The sequence below is a fragment of the Schistocerca piceifrons genome, chromosome 4, assembly GCF_021461385.2.
Source record: "Schistocerca piceifrons isolate TAMUIC-IGC-003096 chromosome 4, iqSchPice1.1, whole genome shotgun sequence".
NCBI lineage: Eukaryota > Metazoa > Arthropoda > Insecta > Orthoptera > Acrididae > Schistocerca > Schistocerca piceifrons.
Genome location: NC_060141.1, coordinates 227,380,383 through 227,398,954, shown reverse-complemented (window position 1 = coordinate 227,398,954; position 18,572 = coordinate 227,380,383). Strand labels below are relative to the sequence as shown.

General features: G+C 44.0%; 1 protein-coding gene across 1 annotated transcript in view; it reads left to right on the top strand.

The window, feature by feature from the left end:
- LOC124795557 overlaps positions 1–18,572 on the top strand; it is a 621,230-nt gene that overhangs the window by 28,724 nt on the left and 573,934 nt on the right. The window lies entirely within an intron of this gene.

Sequence of the window (18,572 nt, the reverse complement as noted above, 5' to 3'; positions counted from 1 at the left end):
TTTGAAAAGCTGAAACTCGGTGGAAGGCCATTACCAAACAAGAAACAATTTTTTTTTTACGGCTTAAGGTATAAGAGGTAAGCCTTGCAATTTTAATAAGATAAAACTCGGCTCAAGGCCACATAGAGTACTCAATACTAAAAAGGAATCACTATGTAAAACACAAGGAGCGACGCTCAGAATGGCCCAAGGGTCGGCCTGGGAAGGTAATACTAACGCAAGTTTAGGTGAGACAGCGAGACCGGTAATCTCTTCATCGGAAGGCAACACAACCTAGCGACGGCTCTCGAGCGACCGACAATCTAACCGATTTCCAACGGTCAGATCCAACTGCACAGATAATGGAAAACATCGGCGATGAATAGTAAACCAAGACAGCAATAACTTCAAACTTGGCCTCACCAAGATCAAGGCATCAAACACCACTCAAGACAAGTTTAATAGAGTACCGAAAACACACGTCACAACTGTCAAGTCAGTACTGGAGGCTGCACCTTCTAGGCAACAAAACACACGATTTGTTATCACACGTGTCAACGGCTGAGGAAACAACAATAACGAACAAATCATAACAGTCGAGTTTTAAGAACAGGTAATTAATTACTCAACTTGAGGATCCTGCTTCGGAAAAAAGCGATAAGTCGCTCACACAGCTAGCGTCTCCAAATGCAACAGCGCGTGCCCGCCGCCAAAAGCCCCAGCCTCGCCTCGCTCTGTGGAGACTGCATCGCTGCTCAGTTCCAACGAACCAACAAGGTCCAACCACATCCCGACTCGGAAAATGGTGTTCATCCCGAGGAGCCAATACGTCGTCGACTGAGACGACCGGCCGAGCAAACGACCAACGGCAGCCCACTTTCGCCGTCAGTGAGCCCGGCGAATACGAACACCATACGGACCCGACTGTTGCTGGCTGCCTACTCTTTCCCGACTAACACTGGTGTCAGTCCCCAGCAGACCATATGTCGCCATCCGACGACCAGCCGACCGACCGACCAACGGCCTTCCGTCTGCGTCGACCAAGGTCCCGGCGCGTACTTGCACCGTGCGGACTTGCCTGCTACTGACTATCAACACGTTCAACCACCGATTAACGACGAACCCGATTCAGTCCACAACCCAAAAGCGACTGAGACTCAGAGCCGACTGACTAACATGCGACAGTCCGCTTCCGACTGACCCTACCGACTCACTGCACCAACTCACTCAATTCCTGTCAGAGCAGAACCCTCAAATACTCGCGGTCGCTCTACAGAAAGTAATACGAACCTACTATCGATAACGCTGGTGCTGCCACTCACAGACAGCAAAGGTGACCAAGGATAGTGGCGCCAGAAGACATTAAAGAAAATTTTAAAAAAAACATTCTTGCCATATCAGAATTGGAGGAAGGACAGGTCACAATCGTGAGCCACCCACGGCTCACTTTTACTAGACGATGCTTCGTGAACTCTCATCCCAACTGCCGTCACCAGAGCGACAAATGTCAAGCCACGGAATTTCACTCAAAATAGTCTCTTTTCTGGAGAAAATTAGAAGGGGTCGCGGTGTCAGGACCGAGAGAACGGCGAAATTCTATCTGTACACTATATCGTGCTCGATAGCCGCCGACGACAACTAATCAGGCACTCCACTATGACGGCGGTCAATACTTAACCGCTCAGACAGCCATTATGGAAGCCTTTGCAAACCATTAACGAATATTTTTCCTGGAGGTGAATATAGAGGAAGGGAGCAATAACGACATTTCGCAGTACTTGTCGCGCAACGTCGGTAACACAGCACATCGTCGATTTTGGCGGAGATTAAGCAGGACGACATTGAAGACGCACTAGATGTGGGTGCACTGAACAAGTCGCCCGGGTCAGGCGGAGTGCTGCTCGAATCTTGTCAGTATTTCCGCACGCCGATGCTGCCACATTGGACCGTCATGTAGCGAGAGCTGATGTTTGCGTGCCACCTACCTTTGTCGATGGATTACTCATCCCGATACACAAGCCATCAAGGGGCCGATCGATCGAGGACCATCGGTTGATCAAGGACTTTTGGCTGATTATAATGTTGAATTCGAAGATCACTGCCCGGATCCTGGCGGCCAGCGTAGAGAAGGTTGTGTCACTAACCATTTCAGTGTAGGAAATGACACAAAGAGGAGAGACCAATATGCAAAAGGCCAGTGGCGAATGTAGGGATTTGATAACTATTGCCACATGCTGATGCCTTCTAGGCATTGTAATATCAATGGTCTACTATCGTGCTATCGACAGATGGCGCCTCAGTTGCCTTACATCAGTTCTAGCATGTGCTTTCCATCTCTCTTCCTCGAAGTAATCTGCTCTTACGTGGAACAGCATCCCATGCACGGTAAATGGACGTACGGTGCGTTCCTTGCCAATCTAGCGTTCGGTTCGCAAGAATGCCCGCTTTCTAAGATCCTTTACGCGATTGCACTGGAACCTCTCATAGGAGGTCGGAAACGCAGACTTTCGGGGTTTACGTTGAGGGGTTACACCTTCCACTGTAGAGTGAATGCTGATGAGCTTCCACTTGTGGTCTGATGACGTGACGAGGTGCGCTCCGTGCTTGCATGGATCAAGGGATATGAATTGGCAGTGAGAAGCCACGTGCAGAAGTGATGAGGTATTTGGGAATCACATTTACACGAGATGTTCTACCACGAGCTATAGACGGCTACTGCAGGCGATATGCACGGAAGTCCACCAAAACCTACCTCGACGCATGGACACTCTACAGCATGTCCAGGATCTTAACTTCACGTGGTGACCGAGTTGATACACATGACTCAGGTTCTGCCACTACCGACAGCGGTGGCAGGCAGACTACAGGCGGCGTTTGGATATTGCCTGACAGCTTTATTGATATTTAAAGACACCCTCAACCTCCATCCGCGTGAGAGCGGACTGGGACTTAAAAATGTACGAGCGAGGGCTGCTGTTTTATGTATGGGCACAATGGGGACACCATGGACACGTCACCATATTTCTCTTAGGGTAGTCTGTTACAGGAACTAACGCCGGAACCCATCCTACCAGATGTCACGATTGCGCAATCGGTCACTTTCTTTTCCACATCTCGGCTTTCATACTGAAATACAGTTATGTCCACCTTGATCTGCCCACCACTCGAGCTCCTAAGGCGAGAGACATCTATCGTTTGCTGCTGAGATCCACCCCACGTAAAATGATTGAGAATAAAAGGCCGGTCACACTATACCATGTGGTGAACTGGAAGTAAATATGAGACAAAGGATGCACGCTACTGGGCTGGCAGATTCTCCCCTATGTCCACAGTGCCACCGAGATGCTGGTACAGATCTTCGCCTGTTACCTTCGTGCCCCGCTTTACACGATTGATCCCCTGCTCCTCCTAGTCCCAGAGAATACTTACTTCCCGACAGTGAAGAATCAAGCTCTCACATGGTTTAAAGGAACGTACATTTACTACTTATTGCGCGATGATGAGAAGATGACTCTTGCTTGTTGGCAGTATTCCCCATGATAATCATAGCGCACTTGAGTACAGTCCTCTCTAAGAACGACTGTTTGCAAATTACATGTGTAGTATCTTTGTAAGCACCTGTGGAATACCGGGCAGAGGACCTTGACACAAGGCCGGGTAATGGACCTTGACTGGAAGCGAAATGGTTGTAGAGTTGGTACCAATGAACATTATCCGCAGATGAAAAGCGCGAGTGGTATGAGTGCAGGATTTGTTTTTTATGACTATTTTGAATTGCTGTGGCCGTATAGCCATCATTTAAGCAATATACCTATTACAGATATCCATCACTTGTTCTTAGATGTTTTGAGTTCACCCGTGTGCTGGAAAATGGACACACAAATTAAACGTGGAAAAAAAGTTATTTCATTTTGAAATCATTTATGTTGTTTATTTTGTTTACAGTGCCTTTCCACTAACAGAAACAATTTGTATTAAAATTATACGCCAAAATCCGTAGTTAAAGAACGGAATATAAGTAAATAAAAAATAAGAATAAGACTAAAAACGGTGGTTAAGGCAATCGTTCTAGGAAACGGAGCATCCGGGATCAAGTCCCAGTAAGGCAAATATTTTCTCATGAGGTTGTATTTAAAGCAACGTCAGTACGCAGCTGATATCTGAAGATACCTTTTTCAAAACATACCACCCTTCTTGGAACTATTTCGATTTATTATGTGACTGCTGTCTAATAAGGCTCCAATGCTGCCTAGAAAAACTCAACAACATGACGGACAGGTGCGATGTAGGCAGTTAATTCAGTGGATTTGTTGTATCTTGTAAATATTCCGCCAGTTACCGGCAGTCCTTTGTTCGATTTCCTTACAACTTTTTCTCTTTGATCGGTTCAATCAAAGTTCTTCACAACTGCAGTCCACCACACTTTGTTACAACGACAACCTGTAAGATTGTGTCAGATGCAACAGAAATGCAACGAAAGTTTCTTAATACCCATATGATGACATCATACTTTTCACTGTACCACTTTAAGTGTCACATTTCTCGCCATTAAGATAGTCTTCTCTAAATCATGTTCGTTATCGTTTGGATCTAATGCTGACTTTAGTAGACAGTTAACGACGCAATCGTCTGCAAATAGCCTCTTTCTATTTCCTAAATTATTTAAAGTGACCAAGAGAGGAAGTAGCCTAATACACGTCGTTGGACAGCTAGTGATGTAACATCTATTTCTTCAAATTAATTTCCGACAGATAACTACGAATACAGTACCATAACTGAAACGATATTTTATAGCCATGGAATTTTATTAAAAGCCACGTACGAGAACTGTCATGAAAAGCTTTTTGGAAATCTGGGAATACAGAATTCTCTTAAAAACCCCTGTAGACGACATTCACAACTTTGTGCAGAGTGAGTTCGAATTGTGATTCAAGGTAACAGCATTTTATGCTTATAAGATCACAAAAATGTGTAAAAAGTGTAAACCCCTTCTCCATGTTTCCTGTTCCAGAAAAGGTCTCAGGATCAATTTTCACTTGTCGACAGTGATGGACCACAACTCCGAGCAGCATACGAGTTCATTAGCGCTTGTCAGTAGCGCGCCTGACGCTAGGTAACTCTTCCGCCTTGTCGGCGCAGCGGGCCGTACAACGACAGGCGCTGCGAATCGTTCGCCGGCTTGTCCGCGCACATTCGTTTCATATTCATGGAATTTTGCGGATTACGGCGGCACAGCGGAAGCAAGTGGGACTGCCGTAGCGTCTAATTACGAGAGACAGACTGGGTCCCTGTGGACCGACCGTGTGGAGATGGAACAGCCACACAGAGAGGTAATCTCGGCCGCTAGCAGGGGGAGCGGGAAGTACGTCGGGATCGGTGTCGTTCCGTTCCTCTCAGCCACCGGAAACGGTTTCAAACATCCAGTCAGTTTTGTGGCTTCTTTAATTAAACCTAGCACTACAGGTGATAACTCTTTAATCTGTCTATCGATTGATTTCAGTGCAGATTCCTGTATTCTGTCTGAACCTGTAGGGCGACAATTATTAAACTGTATGAAATAAAGTCGTCATAACTTCTCAACGGTTTGCGTTTGGACGTTCAAACTAGACGGTTGCCCACGGGGCATGATGGGAAATAGTATTGGTGGTGTAGCGACGACGCCAAGTTTCATTCGGATGGGGTTCGTCATTGAACAAAACTGGCTCATTTGGGGAACTGAGAATCCGCATTTCGCGATCGGGATGTCTCTTCACCCTCAACTGGTGACTGTGAGTCGTGCAATGTTCACTCACGGAGTAATTAGTTCGATATTCCTTGACAGCACGGTGACTACCGAGCTGCAAATGAAAGTTTTGGAAGATGCTTTCGTCTCCATTATCCATAGTGATCCTGATTTCAACAAAACGTAATTCAAGCAAAACGGAGCTCAATCCCATCGAAGCTGGAGAGTATTTGATGCCCTGGAGTAGCTCTGTGGGGATCGGAGTCTGGCTGTGGTGTACCCAGAGGCCACTGGCATAGGTCTTGATTGGCCGTCATATTCCCCTGGTCTGAAACTTACGACTCCTTTTTGTATGCTATACTAAGGACAAGGTGTACAGCAATAACCCCAAAACAATTACTGAGCTCAAAACAGCCATTCAGGCGGTAATCGACATCATCGATGTTCAGAGACTTCAGCGGGACATGCAGAACTCCGCTAGTCGTCTGCGCCACATCGTCGCCGATGATGGCATGCATATCGAACATATCATAACCTAAATCCGGATATCTGTAGTGACGTTACGTGTTGAATAAACTGTGTGCACGTTGTAATTTGTAAATAATTTACGTTTCTTCATATAGTTTAATAATTGTCAACCTGTATCTTCATCCTTGATAAAATACCAGACTTTGGATCTGCAGTAGAGTGGAGTGGAAATGTTACCTCCGTCTGCTCTTCCACAATTGAACAATCATTTCTCGTATGACACTACGTTTATTCAAAATGCTTGCTTGTTTTTGTAAGAGGTGGTTTACGCAGATTTCCATTTCCGTGTTTTCTTCCGTATCTTCATTGTTTAGTTTTCATATATATATAATTATTGGATCTTATGTAGAATTGTACGGTACATTGAGTGTTCTAGAATCTTCTTCATTAATTAGTCATTTTAATGTAATACTAAAGAATATTAGGATATCATTTCGTTTATTTGTCAATATAGGAAAGAAACCACCTTGATTCGAATATGCTGTTATGTTTTCGTATCTAGCTGTATTCCTCCTGATGTTACACAGGACAACTTGTCTAAAACAAACGGAGCTAAGAGAAGAAGATTCCATTCCGTGTAGCCACGTCAGTATCCTAGACAAACGCACTTGCACTCGTGAATCGAACAGTCAGCGATAATATTAATTAATCAAGGAGCTTAAGAGAATGTTCTAAATATCTTGCGCACCTAGGTTTAATTTTATTTCAGAAAAAAAGTTATTTTGCTCCGAGGTCAAGAAAATATAGAAAAGTAACATGGATTGGCGACTCAATGGAGTGCTGTGTGCACAACGATCATGTATGTGAAATTAAAAGGAAGGTCAGCGTTGTCCGTAATATTGATGGTTTATTGATAGCAAAATCGATTTTCAATCACATAGTGATCGTCTTCAGTGCTGCTTGACACCAGTGCCTGTGAGTTTAATTTTTACACCACAGCACTGAAGACGATCACTATTAAAATCGATTTTGCTATCAAGAAACCATCAATATTACGGCAAACGCTGACTTTCCCTTTAATTTAGCACGGATCATTTCATTTCACTTGTTAACAAAGTCGTCAGTTTAAAAAGTTTGGAAAATGAATACGTTTTGATGATACTGTTCTCAGATTTGTAGCCGGATTTTCTAGTCAAGTTGACGGAATATTGCGATGGATCAACTCGCCGTCAACTTCGGGTGAAACGCTGCTGTTGTTAATCACATTGACTAAAATTTGAACGACTTTGCATCTTTCGAGGTTATAAAAATGTAAGGATAAAATTAATAACACCAGGTGGATTGAAGTGTTACAGAGGTACTTCGGGAACACAAATGGGAATTCCTGGAGAGAAGGAGACGTTATTTACGAGAAACACTACCGAGAAAATTTAGAGAACCAAAATCTGAAGCTGACTGCCGAACGATTCTACTGCCGCCAACATGCATTGCGCTTAGTGACGACGAAGATCAGGTATTAGGTATTAGGGCTCATACGGAGACCTATAGGCCTTCGTTTTTCCCACGCTCTACTTGCGAGAGGAACAGGAAAGGAAACAACAAGTAGTGTTATGGGCTACACTCCACCACACACCGTACGGTGATTTGTGGAATGTCTATGCACACGATGTGATCAAACGTATCCGGACACCTGGCTGAAAATGACTTACAAGTTCGTGGCGCACTCAAATCGGTAATGCTGGAATTGAATATGGTTGATGACAGCTTCCACTCTAGCAGGCATAAGTTCAGTCAGTTGCTGGAAGGTTTCTTGATTAATGGCAGCACATTCTTCATGGAGTGCTGCACTGAGGAGAGGTATCGACGTCGGTCGGTAAGGCCTGGCACGAATTCGGCGTTCCAAAACATCCCAAAGGTGTTCTATAGGATTCAGGTCAGGACTCGGTGCAGGCCAGTCCAGTAGGGGGATGTTATAGTTGTGTAACCACTCCGCCACAGACCGTGATTTATGAACAGGTGCTCAATTGTGTTGAAAGATGCAAATCGCCTTCCCCGAATTGCTCTCCAACAGTGGGAAGCAAGAAGGTGCTTAAAACATCAATTTAGGCCTGTGCTGTGATAGTACCACGGAAATCAACATGAGGTGCAAGCCCTCTCCATGAAAAACACAACAACACAATACCATAACACCACCGCCTCCGAATTCTACTGTTGGCACTACACACGTTGGCAGATGACGTTCACTGGGCATTCGCCATATCGACACCCTGACATCGGATCGCCAAATTGTGTATCGTCACTCCACACAACGTTTCTCCACTGTTCAATCGTCCAATGTTTCCGCTCCTTACACCAAACGAGGCGTCTTCGTTCATTTATCGGTCTGATGTGTGGCTTATGAGCAGCCGCTCGACCATGAAATCCAAATTTTCTCAAAATGGTTCAAATGGCTCTGAGCACTATGGGACTTAACTTCTGAGGTGATCAGTCCCCTGGAACTTAGAAGTACTTAAACCTAACTAACCTAAGGATATCACACACACCATGCCCGAGGCAGGATTCGAACCTACGACCAGAGCGGTCGCTCGGTTCCAGACTTTAGACCCTAGAACCGCTCGGCCACTCCAGCCGGCCAAGTTTTCTCACCTCCCTCCTAATTGTCATAGTACTTGCTGTGGATCCTGATGCAGTTTGGAATTCCTATGTGATGGTCTGAATATATGTCTGCCTATTACACATTACGACGCTCTTCAACTGTCGGCGGTCTCTGTCAGTCAACAGACTAGATCGGCCTGTACGCTTTCGTGCTGTACGCCTCCCTTCACGCTTCCACCTTTGTATTACATCGAAGACAGTGGACCTAGGGATGTTTAGGAGTGTGGATATCTCGCGTACGGATGTATGACACAAGTGACACCCAATCACCTGACAACGTTCGATGTCCATGATTCCCGCGGAGTGCTCCATTCTGCTCTCTCACTATGTCTAGTGACTATTGAGGTCGCTGATAAGGAGTACCTGGCTGTAGGCGGTAAAATGTACCTAATATGAAAAACGTACATTTTTGGGGGTGTCCGGATATTTCTGATTACATTGTGAAGACGTAGATATTTTGTTTTAAATAATTATGACATGCAACTTTTGAAACTCTGAAATGTGTTAGTGTATAAGAGGTAAATATTAAAATTTTTCTACAATGAGAATGTATTTACGAAAATTTAACTGTTTTATAAAAAATATAACATTAATTTTCTATTTAGTGAATAAATACACTTCATGAACAAATATGTAATGAATATTTTAGAAAATATCATAAATACATATCATTTTTTGTAATTCATGTAGAATGGAATCTATATGATAACTATTTTTCGTCGCATAACATTATCTCACAGATATATTCAAAATCATTACTATTTTAGGGACCGATCTGGACAGACAGTTTATTTCAAAAACACACCGTTGTACAGCGTAACTACACTAAGACCCAAAGAAACTGGTACACCGGCTTAATGTCGTGCACGGACCTCGTGAGCACACGAAAGTGCGACAACACAACGGGGCATAGACTCGACTAATGTCTGAAGTATTCCTGGAGTAAACTGACGCAATGAATCCTGCAGGGCTGTCCATAAATCCGTAAGAGTACGAGGGGGTGGAGATCTCTACGGAACAGCACGTTGCTAGGCGTCCCATAAATGCTCAGTAATGTTCATGTTTGGGGGGTTTGGAGGCCAGCGGAAGTGTTTAAACTCAGAACAGTGTTTCTGGAGCCAATATGTTGCATTCTGGAGTGTGGGGTGTCAAATTTTCCTGTTGGAATTGCCCAAGTCCGTCCGAATGCACAATGTACATGAATGGAAGCAGGTGATCAGAAACGATGCTTACGTACTTGGCATCTGTCAGTCATATGTAGAGGTATTAGGGGTCCCAAATCACTCCCATTTCACAAGCCCCCTACCATTACAGAGCCTCCAGTCACCTGCTGACATGCAGGGCCGTTGGATTGATGAGGTTTTTTCTATACCCGTACACGTCCATCCACTCGATACTATTTGAAACGAGCAATGTGTTTCCAGTCATTACAGTCGAGTGTCAGTGTTGAGGGTCCAAGGCGAGGCGTAGTGTCGTGCAGTCATCAAAGGTACACGATTGGGCCTTTGGCTCCGAAAGCTCAAATCGATGATGTTTCGTTAAATGGTACGCACGCTGACCCTTTTTGATGGCCCATCGTTTAAATCTGCAGCAATTTGTGAAAGTGTCGCACTTCTGCCACGTTGAACGAGTCTCTTCTGTCGTCGTTGGTCCCGTTCTTGCAGGATCTTTTTCCGGCCGCAGCGATGTAGTAGATGTTATGTTTTACCGGATTCGTGATACTCATGGTACACTCACGAAATGGTCATACGGGAAAATCCCCACTTCATCGCTACCTCGAAGATGCTGTGTCCATCGTAGGGGCGCCATCTATAACACTACTTTCAAACTCACTTAACTCTTGACAACCTGCCATTGTATCAGCAGTAACCGATCTAACAACTGCGCCAGACCCGTGTTGTCTTACATAGGCGTTACCGATCGCAGCGTCATATTCGGCCTGTTTACATATCTCTGTACCTGGATACGTATGCCGATACCAATTTCTTTTGGCGCTGCAGTGTATTTGAGAAACATGAACCTCATACACCGCAGTCCAAAAACAGAACAAAAAAGTAGAAAAATAACCTGGTATGGTAAACTTCCGCTAAACTAGGGATATACCGTAACATCTTGGTTTGTTACAATGTCCCGATAGAAGAATCTCGCCAACATGGCCTCTTGCACGAGAATCACTGTGGATGGAAGAAAGCACTGGCCATTCCCATGCACAAGAAAGGTAGCAGAAGTGATCCACAAAACTACCGTCCAATTTCCCTGATCTACATTTATTGTGAAATCTTAGAACCTATTCTCAACTGAAATGTTTTGGGATACATAGTATGAAAATGGTTCGATAAACCCTCTGCCGGGCACTTAAGTGTTAATTGCAGACCAACCATGTAAATGTAGATGTAGATGTAGATGTAAATCTAACCCACAGTTCTCTCACGTAACATTCGGAAAGCCTTGGATCAAGACAGTCAGTTAAATACAGTATTTTTTGACTTAGGAAAAGAGTGTGACTCAGTACCACATGGAGGCTTATTATCGAAAGTACGATTGTATGGAGTATCAAACTAAATTTCTTACTGGATTAAAGATTTATTGATAGGAAGGGAAGCAGCGCATTACGTCGGCTGGAAAGTCATCGATAACTTAGCTTCAAGTGTACCGCAGGAAAGTGTGTTGCGATCCATGCTGTTCGTTTTGGTTTATAACGACCTTGCAGACATTATGAATTGTGACCTCAGGAAATTTACACGTGGTGAGCTACCTATAATGAAGTATTGTCAGGAAAATGTTGTAGAGAAATTAGTAAAATCTTGATAAGATTTCAATGTCCAGCAATGATTGGCTACTTGTTTCAAATGTCCAGAAATGTAAAATTTTGCATTTCACAAAACGAAAAAAGAAACAGTACTATAGTATGGCTGTAGTGTCAGTGGCTCACAGCTATAATCTTTCAAATTATAGAAATATCTGAGGTAATCGTTTGTTGGGATATAAAATGGAACGTTCTCGTAGGCTTAGTTGTTGGAAAAGCAGGTGTCAGACTTCGGATCATTGCTAGAATACTATGGAAATGATTTCGATTTCCAAAAAAGACATTTTAAATCCATTTTTACAAGACACTGCTGCCACCTATCCTAATATATTGGTCAAGTGTGTGGTACTAGTAAAAAATACAAGAGATATCAAGTGTGTTCAAAAAAAATGGTTGCATGAATTGGCACAGGTTTGTTTGTCCCATGAGAGAATATAAAAACTGAGCGTAAGTAAATCTGATCCTCGTAGTTAAAGACTCTATCTTAGCAAGAATACTGCGGACTGTCGAGCGTGAGTATTTTCTACTGCTACCCTAAGTGGACGCTCATAAATAAAATTTTGGCCACGCAGTTCTGCGAGAATTCTGCCGACGCGTTGGATTGCTTCAGATAAAGGAACATGTCGTCGCCATCTTGGTGAAAATTAATAATTATGAGCAGAAACTGGTTATCTCTCACTTAAGAGCATTCAAAAATACCTCGGCACGTAATGGATGCATGTCTCTTTCTCTATGCTCAGAAAATCGTTAATTAATCTCTGACTGGCTTAACAAAAATCACAGTTCAATTCGGACAACTATCACTGAACTTTCACAATTGAACTGTCAATCTCCACCACTCACTGCATCACACTACAACCTCTTTCTCATGATTCTGTTCCTTTTATATCAATGTAATTGTGTTTAAGTTTCTGCTGATACCATGTCATTCATGAGAGTCTGCTTTTGCCAAATTATACATTCATCAGCTATAAGACTATTTTCTGCGCCATTTCACAAAATTCGAAAAACTCCCAAATTATTTTGTAGCTTTTTAACAAAAGAACCGTATTTCTTAGAGTACCGAACAGTTGCCAAGCGCAAAATGAGACCCCAGCAAGAAGCTTCTTCGGCCATCTGATGACGGATTTTTAAAAATCTACTGGTTAAGTGTGACTATATTTATTATGCCACATTTCTGGTTGGTTGCTATATTTTACATATAGTCCTTACAAATAAATGATTCGATTTAAAATAAAACCACATCACTGTGATAATTCGGCAGCTATAAACTTTAAACATTACTTGCGTGGTTCAGAAAATTCGTCACATTGCCCACAACAAATCTGCCATAAAACGCATCTCTGAATGTATACACCTTCTGGATATTCAGGGTGTTTCAGGAGGAACAATAAGTTTCTTAGGAGGTGGTTGTGTAGACCAATTCGAGTGCAACATTTCATATAGCTTGTGTCGAATATTTATTTATTACTTAAAAATGGTTCAAATGGCTCTGAGCACTATGGGACTTAACTTTTGAGGTCATCAGTCAACTAGAACTTAGAACTACTTAAACCTAAGTAACCTAAGGACATCACACACATCCATGCCAGAGGTAGGATTCGAACCTGCCACCGTAGCGGTCGCGCGGTTCCAGACTGTAACGCCTAGAACCGCTCGGCCACCCCGGCCGGCTTTATTACACACGTACAGCTGGTTACCGAGGTAAGTTATCATTTCGTGTACTGGTATTACGTTGTCATGCGTTTTGCTATTGGTTTATGTATCGACCGTCATTCCTGTTTTCATGCGCAAATGTGAAGATGTGTGTGAGCTTGTATAATCGAATTTTACAACTACGATTATGTTCGTGATACCCTAATCAATCTGCTGTATCGTTTAAGTGAACATTACCTATTTAAAAATGCTAAGTATGTCGAATTATTAATAGTGTGTGAATTTTGTAATGGAAATGCTGCTACTTGCAGAGAATACGGTGGACGATTCTCTAATTTCACAGCACCAGATTGCCCAATATGTGTTCATGGTTTCAGTAAACTGTGTGAGACTGTTTCCGTCTACAAGAGTCACATCTGATCGGGGAAATGACCGGAGTGTGGGTGAAGTAGGTAGAAGAAATTATTCAGTTAGTATACGTGGTCCATCAACAAACACCCGCAGAACTTCTGCAGGTATCGGTGTTTCGCATGCAACAGTATGGCTGACATCATGTATGAAGAGTCTCAATCTTTACCATTTACAGCGGATTCAATACCTTTAAGAAGGAGATAAAAGTAGACGACTGGAATTTTTCATTCGCTAGTTGCAAAACTCCGTACAATCCCATTAATACTGTTTGTTGATGACGCGACGTTCACTCACGGTGGTGTCAACAACAGTCGTAACTCACATCGGTGGTGCGACGAAAGCAAGTACCCCCTGCGTAAATGTATGGTGTGATGTGAATGTGAAGTTTATGAAAATCAATTTTGAAGGTTAATAATATGTTTTTTTTCATTTTATACAGATAATTTTTTGAATTACGTTCTAAGAAATTCACCAATGAAAACCTTTGTCGTCACTAGAGAAATCCTTACTAGAATCATTCCGCCCGTGGACTTGATAACCGCCGGGATTCGATTAGGAAGTGAGTCCACAAGGTTGAACAGGTGCATCTCATCTGCGTTAAGCCACACACTAAAGATCTGGTCGCGTAGTTCCGCTGATCTAGACATTTTACCCACTGTTGCAACATGTCCGACAGCCTTTCTATGGGGTTCAAGTCGGATGATTTTGCAGGCCAGTGCAGATGAAATATGCCGAGGGATTGTTCAGAAAACCAGAGATACATTCTTCTAGCCCAGTGAACTTTGATGATGTAGTCTTTATCTGCCTTTGCAAGCAGTGGTCTCTTGAGAGGTGACCGACTCTCCAAATGTGCAATTTATGCAGTTCCCGTCGCAATGTCTTCTCGCTAGCACATGGGTACGGACCTTCATTCACTGCCTGGTGCAATTTCTGACGGGGTTTGAATCGATTTTGTGTCTCTAGCTGTGAAACGTGTCTTGTCGATCTCAGGACTTTTTTAGACCAAGATTCCGACGTGGTGTAACTCGTGGCCACGAGTTACACCACTCCTTGGAGACAAGCCGAACAGTCTGCCACGGAATATTTGCAAATCCAGCAATTTCGCACATTGCATGCCCATGAGCGGCTGAACACCATTGCACCTTTTTGTCACTCCGTCACCTCGTTACGTATATCAACGTTTATGTACAGTGTGAACTTCAAACTTTACTGTCCCACTCGTCACTACGTCTTATGTTAACCTACAGGCAGTGCGCGCACTGTTGAGCACGTAACTTGACTGCAGCGCCATCTGTAAAGATTTAACGATATATCTGTATGTGTGTACTAGAACGTCAAATCCTTTGTCCGCTGAGCTTATTTGAATTTGTGTAATTAATAAACTCTGGACAACAGACGGGCAAACTGGTAGATGTGATTTACATCTACAGACAAACCAATAATTATAATTTCACAAAAAATGTTTGATTCAGTTAAGAGAAAACTTCGCAAATTGAGCAAGGAAATAACGCGTTGGTCCACCTGTGATCCTTATGCAAGCAGTTTTATAGGGTTACTAGCTGTACCCGGCGAACTTCGTTCCGCCTCTGAAAATCTTTGTATGTTATAGCTGACCCGGCAAACGTTGTTTCGCCATATAAATTATCTCTAGTTTATAAGAATAATGTATACGTGTAACACAATGTATACGTGTAACACAACAGCCGTTGTTGGCGGGAGCTCGTGACAAAAACAATAATAATGGCCGAAAACTGTGTAGGGAGTGAGAAAAGGCTTAGGGGGAAGTCCGGCAGTATCTACCACTATTAGTTCTAGCGTTTCTGCGGTAGATCGCGCTGATTTAACAATTGCAGCCGATACACGGCTCGTCCATGAGCATACAAACATATTCGAATATCGTGTCGAAACGTGTTCGCCATCATTATGAATAAGGCCAAGCGCACACGCATCGAGTTTTATCGTACGTAGAAACATTGTACCATTAAATTCTTTTAGAGGAACAAAGGAGAGCATAGGAACATCTTTGTTCCACTAAAAGAATTTGACCGTATTATAAATTTCCATACAATAAAAATAGGTTTGTGTGCGTTAGGCCTAAATGTCGGTTTGGCGAATGACGCGTGCTACCTAGTTAAACTTCTCGGTCTAGTTACGTCGGTTCGAGTCCTTGCATTTGGTACGTTTTCTTCAATTACCTGTCTATCGAATAGTAAAGACTATCACCGGTAGACACCTGGCGAGGATATCAGATCAAGTGGCAATTGATCAGTTATCGATCGGCGTTGAAAAATTTCAATTTACTAAAATCGCTATTAAAAACAGGGGTTGGTGCTAGAAGGGTGAAAATTTAGGTTCGCGTGTGTTTTGTAATGCCACATCATAAAAAAATAAAACTAAAATGTTCTGTCCAAAAAATAAAAAATAAATTTTTGGGGTGAACCACCCTTATCACTTAGGGGTACGAAAAATAGATTACGACCAATTCTCAGACGTATCGAATATACATGTAAAATTTCATCAGAATCGATCGAACCGTTTCGGAGGAGTATGGCAACTAACACTGTGACACGAGAATTTTATATATAAGGTCTGGAGGCCCTCCTGAGGCATGTCGCGCCAAATTGTGTCCAATTCGAGAAGTAAATAGTCAAAATCTCGAGGTAGTTGAGGGTCCTGCCCATAACGCTCCAAACGTTCTCATTTGTGCGTGACAGCCGGCGACTTCGCTGGCCAAGGCAGGGTTTGACCAGCACGAATACACTCAGTAGAAATACTCGCCATATGGGGGCCGGCATTATCTTGCTGAAATGAAAGCCCAGGACGGAGTGCCACTAAGGGCGACAAAATGGGATGTGGGATACCGTCGATGAGCAGCTTCGCTGTAAGGTTCCAGCTGATGACAACCAAAGGGGTCCTGCTATGAAATGGCATCCCAAAACATCACTCCCGGTTGTCCGGTGGTATGGAGGGCAACATTGAGGTCGGTATCCTGCCGCTCTCAGAGGTGAGTCCGACACGTCTCTGTTGGTCATCGACGATCAGTTCGAAGTGGTACTCATTACTGAAGAGAGTTCCACTCCTTTCAATAATATTCCAAGCCGAATACACCCTACTTCACTGGAAATGGGCTTGTTGGTGTACGGAGGCCAATGATAGTCGGCGCAAGGGGCGCCGAGGGCTGAGCCCCCTTTTTGTGAGCCGCCTGATAATGGTCCTTGTGGACACTGCAGCACCAAGATGCACGTCCACTCGATGATGCTGAAGAATCTCTAACGATTTCCCGGTTGTCACGTTCTGTCATCTCTGTAGGTCAACCTGTTCCTTGTCGAGGCTCTGTTTGGCCACTTCTGGCAACATCGTCCAATAGTGATATCGTTCTATTCGAATGTCGAGCGATTTGCCGATTACTCCAACCGGTTTCTTTGAGCCCAACTACAAGTTCTCTCTCAGATGCTGACATCTGTGTATACTGTTCACGCATCTGTATGCGAGGCATAGTTACTGGCCATGTAAGTACAGGGAATGGATTTGGCAAAGACGCCGGCCGTTAAAATTTAGAGTTCCGCATTTTCCGTCGATACCTGCTGCATGAATACCCCTTCTTGGTGCGGCTTTTTTTTATTGTGTGTGTGTACTTAATATCCCATTCTTCATTTGGTGCAAGCTGCCTTAACTGCACACAGTAAAGTCTTTCAATGAGTCCATCGTTACGCCCTTTCAAATGACAGATGTACGGCATTCGTCGGCTGTGTGGGCGCTGCCACGCCACGCCCCACCTCGCTGCCCGCGTGCGCACTCCCGTGCCAGCATGCGACGCAGGCCGCGGCCGTCTCCATTCGGGTCACGACCCGCCTCCCGGAACACGGCCGCCGCCCTCGTTACGGAAGGGACGCAACATCCGGCGGAAGCTAACTGGGCACGCCGGGGCGGCGCAGTCTGGCGCCATGTCCCGGAATCAAGGAGCTGCCGGCAACAAAACTAAGGAGCTGGCCGCCGGCGACCGGCGCCGCAACTTTTAATGAGGACGCCCCCCGTGCGCCTTCTGGCCGGTGGCACTGCCCTGTCTGTGTAACCGGATGCGTTTCACTTTCCAAGAGGACGGAATTAAACCCTTTTCCCGGAATGTCGTCAAAAAACAGCTTAGAGTTTCTTCCGTCATTCAGCACTTATTCGCATCGGTGATGATTGACTACTAAAATCTACCCTTCGTTCATCTCCTGGGTTTGCGTAGCGCCGCACGCTCTCGTCTACGGCATGAATCGACGCACCCCTGGCCACGTGCGACACAAATTACGCGACACTGCAGATTTAGTCGGAAAAGTATTCAACCAGAAATAAAAGTGAAGCCCCCAGAATGGGAAATGAAACTTCATAATTTCAGATGGATTGTGGTATGTCAGTGTTTGGAATAGAGACTCAAATTTGTTAAGTGGTTGATAGTATGAATTAACGTATCACTACGACGTTTCAACTTCTCTGTCATTCATTCAGTTCTATCCTCTCCTCACACAAGCCAGCTTACAACTGTTGTAAACTGGTCGTCTGTATCCTGAAAGTGGCACTTAACAGAGTTGCCGCCAATACCTTGGCTGCCGTTGGCCTTTATATACGTCCTTCTACGCCGTACCCCAGGTGCTGCGGACGTGAATACGAGCAACACTTGGATTTTCTAGCATGCTACGGACGTCTGATTGCGAATACGAGCAACATTTGGATTTTCTAGCACTGCTACGGACGTCTCATTGCGTCCTGTGACGCCGACTTATCTCTGCTGTGGACGAGGTACCTTAAAGTATTTATCATACAGCATATGTGTCTCACTGTGTGCTATAATTTGCAGAAAATATAGTTTCAATAACTTGAATCGTTTATGAG